Raw genomic sequence first — 5,818 nt, forward strand, 5'->3', positions numbered from 1 at the left:
GCTGTTCAGCAACCTTTGACCATAAAGACAGGAAAAAATAGCTAGCTCTTTTAAAATAAAAACCACTTGCAACAGACCTATAGTGATCCCAAACTGAAACCAACTATATGATATTTCACCTTTTGCTTATTCTGTTTCATTCATCTTTTCTGTTACCCCACCCAATCCACCGTATCCAGGCAAACTCTGCCGTTTTGCGCAATGAAAAAGGGAGAAGTGCTGGTTGCAGTGGCAGGTGCAATAATGCTATTAAATGTTCCATGCTAAAGCACTGGGCAACGTGGTGAAGATGCAACCCAAAGGGAAGGGTGAGAAGGATATCGACGTAAAGTATCTATTGACGAAAAGAGTGCCTTCATTTGAAGGATGCAGTTCTCAGTCTGGAAACAATAAAAGCACCGTATACACCCAATGGTGTTGCCCACAACTGCAGCTCCTGCGGCTGTCCTCAGCTTACAGGAATGACAAGAGGGGGGAAAGTGCAACGGCTTGTACTCTGACAGCACGCTTTGATGTATCCCCTTGCAGAGCACGTCCAAGGGCGTGCACTGGGTTCAGCACCCTGGAGAGTGCACGGAGATCCCGCCCAGCGGGCCCCCATCTGAAAATGGCATCCAAGCGCCAGCAGTTATCTAAGAGGGAACCTGAATCGTGTTAAACTCCCGCAGAAATGTGCAAAGCATTTGACTTGCAGAAGAGCTCCCAGATCGCACCCCCCGCAAGCGAGCAAGGTGCATGTATGAGGTTTTCCTCAGCTAGTCCTGGTGCAAGAAGGGAATTCCCGTTTTCAAAATGGTTCTTCAGATGAGGTTGCTTGGGAAACTGGGCCAGCATCTGGACTAACACTTGCGAGCTCCCATCCTTATTTCTATTTACTCTCAAATTGGTGATTTACATCATTAAAGAGCTATGGGCTAGTGTGTCTTTATATAAGGTGAGTGCATCTGTGGGATGTTGAATGTCACTACGGGAAGCATCTCTGCTCCAAAGAAACGTGCGTGTGAACGGGGTGCCAGGACAGCATGGGACAGCACGGGACAGCACAGGTAGCAGCAGTGTGAGTAAAGCAGAACAGTGCTCCCAAACATTGATCCTGTAAAATGCTTAAATGTTCTCTGTGATTCATTATTTCAAAATACGGCACCATTTGTGAATACTAAAAACTGAAATAGAAACTCTGAAAACTTGTTCATTAAATTGGTGCTATTTGGTGGTCATTCAGGGCTGTGTGTGAAATCATCACTTTGTCAGAGAGGTCAGGCAGAAGACAGACATGAGGCATTCTGAGCAGGGGAGACCCCCCCACCTCTTCAGACAGTATCAGACAGTCTGCTCCCTGCCCCCCACAATCAGCCACAACAGGCAACTGCCTGTTCCACTTAGCTTTCAACCAAATTTAGTAACAATAAATCCATTCAAAGGCCACCTGGGGCACCTATCATAGCAGTGCACGATGCCTTACACGGTCTCTGTCCAGGAAGAACAGATATACACAGTCAAGCTTTTCACTCACCAAGATGAAACCCAGGAACAAAATGTCCCCTGTCTCCCTCTGGACTAGTACCATGAACAATGTGTCTTTTAAGGGAACATTTCCAAAGCAGACTTAGAAACTTTAGAGGTGGTTGGTAATAAACAACAGATAAAACCTTATATTATGAAGATATGAGAAGAGTCAATGCCTCCTAAGATTATATATCTTACCTCTTTATCTTGCCAAATTTATAATTGCTCTATAGTTCAGGATGAGGAGAGACAAGCAACAAAAAGAATTATTTTTATTCCTTGTTAACCCTTTGCTTTTGTGCAATTTCTGTTGTATGTCACCAGTTAAGTAAAACATCTATTTCTAAGTCAATACTGTCCTTATTTCACAAAAGACCTTAGTTATTAATTACCTTAAAGACCTCAGAGATTAATTAGCCTTAGGCCAGCATATTATTTCTGGGAAAGATTTCATATTCCTTATACTTGAAAGAAGGAATGTGGTGGTAGGAATGAATCTACCTGTCCATTTGTTCTCGCACAAAACATCAGAATCTTTATTTCTGAGTTTTTCTCTCATTTTTATGAGTTCTGCTGGGTCAACAGCAGTCCAATGCTCATCTCTTAATAAATGCACAAATTTTCATTTTTTTCTACTTCACTTTCAGCAAGGCTGCCATGTGTTCAGCATGTCTTTTTTTATTTTTTTGTGTGAACAATCTCAGATAAGCAAATTACTTGTGTGGATTAACTATTGTTCCACAGTCTTTTAGGATAAATTTCACTTTTCCATGAAGAATATATATTCTGTGCCTCAGTCTCTTAGCTTGGTATCCTGTTGCTACTTTATGTTTTCTCCCACTACAAGGAGCGGGGAGATAAAAGCTGGAGAATCAGGGGAAAGAGTTGACAAAGGAGTATGTTTTCCTCTGTAGGAAGGAACTGTGAAAAGTATTCAGTTCCATGACTTCTGCACCATAGTTCATCCAAGTAGCAAGTGCACTAATTTCTATTAGACAGATGCTGTGCCAATGCCATTGTGAGCTGTATGGGCTATGGAAGCATACGTCACACTCATTTGCAGAGACTAGTGATCTGTTTGGTTAATAGTTGTACAGTAAAGGCAATGTTGGGCCCAGCGAAACAAGATCTGATATTTAAGAGTTTGAGAGATCCATAGCAGAAAGGAAATAACTCTAGGATGTCATGGCTTCAGGCATCATTGTTCTTGACCTCATTGGGCACAGCAATAATCATACCATGCACTGTGATGAAACAAAAGTGACAAAGTATGCAACCTTGCTAACTATACTGTCTTTTCAATAGGCTTTTGGAAAGAAGGGAATTGTTAAATTGAAATATTGAGAATAAGGAGAAGTTTATATCTTGAGAGAGCATTTTCTAACTTGCTGATAAAGAAAAATTTGTTTATTGAAAGGCAACATCATAGGGTCCTGATCCTGTTTGCCATTTTAGGCACTACTGTAAATCAAGCAATAATTATAATGCATTCCATGACTTATTTTTTACAATGCTGAAGCCAAATTCTGCTGATCTCATGTTATTCTACCTGAACAATAGAGAACAGCTTGGTGTGCAGTTTAAGGTGTGCTTGGTCTTTAAGTTTAGTGCTCTTTACTAGGTCAGCAGAATTCTTAAACTAATTATAATCATAGTATATCTTCATAGAAACCCATAGTATTTCTAATGCCTGGATAAATAAAAACACTAAATAAATTCAATGAACTAAAATGAACTGCTACCACTGCAAACTGCAAGGTATCTGTTGATATGCTTATGTTGCAAAAAGGAAGGCAAACTTACTGCTTGAAATATTGTACCTATTCTAATTGATGAAGAGGTATCAGATAGCAGTCATGGAGAGCCTTCAAATAATAAGAGACAATATAAATTCTTGTACAGTGAACCTCAACTGTTACTTGATTCCTATCTTCAATTATATTAAGTGTTCTAGCATTGTTTTATTGGGTTTGGTTAAATCATTAGTGATGCATTAGAAAGGAAAGATACTGTCATTGGTACTGAGGTTGTAACATAATACCATTTAATAGTGGATGCTTATTACAAGTATATTAAATATAACTATTGCTCCAGGAGAGACTTTTTTACATAGGAGCTGTGTGTTATAACTGAAGAAAGAGTTTGAAAAGATGACAGTGATCCTTTAAGGATCATAGAAGCAAATGCCCTCTTTCACCAATAAATTTTTGCTTATTGAAATATCAATGTGAAATTGAATCTGATTGGGAAAATTAAAGAGGAACCATAATCTTTTAGCTACAATTGACAAGGACGACAGAGCCCTTGTAAACGCTCTGAACATGATATTCAGTGCAATTTTATATATCACATGTATACAGCATGAAGAATATATACTGTGTCCAGAAGTGTGCCTGGGCATCTTAGTACTAGTAACATTCAATTTTGTATTTCAGGATAGATTCAACCTCTTCGGGCACTCAAGCCCAAATCCTCACTTGGATGCCTAGCTCTCTTTGATCTCTGGACATTTTAGCTTCAGAATTAACTTCTTGAGAATTTAAAGATTTATAGAATTCGATTAATTAATCTTACTTTGGAGCAATTATCAGACACAGCTATTAAGAATTTCAGCACTTCTTGTTTTGCCCTTTTTTCCACCCGCTGTTAACAATGGGATGGATTTTCCACAACTCAAAATTTCTAAAATTAACAAAAATCTTACAGAAAGTCTATAACTGAAAGGTATATATTGTAATTAGCATTAGCAATTAAGCACTATCCATCATTTGTTGGAGTGCCTTCTGACCAACAATTGTGTTAAGTGGATTAAGTCATTGTGAGATGCTATATTCATAATGAAAAGGTAAACTACATGACAAGTATGGTGTAATTTGAGACAAATAAATTAAAGCCAGGAACTGTGACTATGGCTGGGGATACAAGTATCTTGCTACAAAAAAACCTAACAGATGTGCACCTAACAGGTTCTGAGAAGCAGTAAAAAGCTGAAATTTAAGAAAAGCAGCACTATCTAGTCCAGATTTACACACATACCAACATGATCAATACAGGCTGGGGGATGAAGGGATTGAGAGCAGCCCTGTGGAGAAGGACTTGGGAGTGCTGGTGGATGAAAAGCTGGACATGAGCCGGCAATGTGCACTTGCAGCCCAGAAAGCCACCCGAATCCTGGGCTGCATCAAAAGAAGTGTGGCCAGCAGGTCGAGGGAGGAGATTCTGCCCCTCTACTCTGCTCTGGTGAGACCTCACCTGGAGTACTGCATCCAGCTCTGGGGCCCTCAGCACAAGAAGGACATGGACCTGCTGGAGTGGGTCCAGAGGGCCACAAAAAATTATCTGAGGGCTGGAGCACCTCTCCTATGAGGACAGGCTGAGAGAGTTGGGGGTGTTCAGCCTGGTGAAGAGAAGGCTGCAGGGAAACCTTATTGTGGCCTTTCAGTACTTAAAAGGGGGCCTGTAGGAAGGATGGGGACTATCTTTTTAGCAAGGCGTGTTGTGACAGGACAGGGAATAATTGACTTAAACTAAAGAAGAATAGATTTAGACTGGACATAAGGAAGAAAATTTTTTACGGTGAGGGTGGTGAAGCACCGGAACAGGTTGCCCAGAGAGGTAGGGGAGGCCCCATCCCTAGAAACATTCCAGGTCAGGTTGGATGGGGCTCTGAGCAACCTGTTCTGGTTAAAGCTGACCCTGCTCACTACAGGGGGGTTGGGCTAGATGATCCCTAAAGGTCCCTTCCAACGCAAAGCATTCTATGATTCTATCATCATTTTGCTTCCATATAACAGGAACCCATTTGCTTTTTGCTTTAAGAAATCCACAGAGCTTCGCTTACAGGGGTCATTGAAAGAGCCTACCCCTGTTTTAGGGCTACAAAGAGCACGCGGGGACTGAGAAGTTATATTTTAACTCTTGAGAGGAAGAAAGTGACTTCGGGAGAAAAGCACCGGCAGAAATCCCCACCCCACCCCGCCAGCCGTGGTCCCGGCCAAGCCCGGAGGCCGGCAGCGCTGCCGAGGCCCGCGTAGGAGTTACGGACGCTAAGATGGCGGAAGCACGACGCAGGCGCAAGGCACTTTCTGAGCACGACCCTCCGCCACTCGCCTGCGTCCCGCTCCCAGGGGAAGTAAGATCACTGCCGTGGTTTTGTCCCGCCCCGGGAGCTTCAGTCGGCTCCCCACCTCCCCTCCCCGGCCGCGGCGCTCCCCGCTTGTGGGCGGGGAACCGCCACGATTCGCCTTTCCAACTAGCTTGGCCCGAGCCGGCTTCCGTCCAGCTGGCGGGTGGGTTGAGGCAGGTCTCGAAG

Source organism: Pelecanus crispus, chromosome 1, assembly GCF_030463565.1.
Source record: "Pelecanus crispus isolate bPelCri1 chromosome 1, bPelCri1.pri, whole genome shotgun sequence".
Lineage (NCBI taxonomy): Eukaryota > Metazoa > Chordata > Aves > Pelecaniformes > Pelecanidae > Pelecanus > Pelecanus crispus.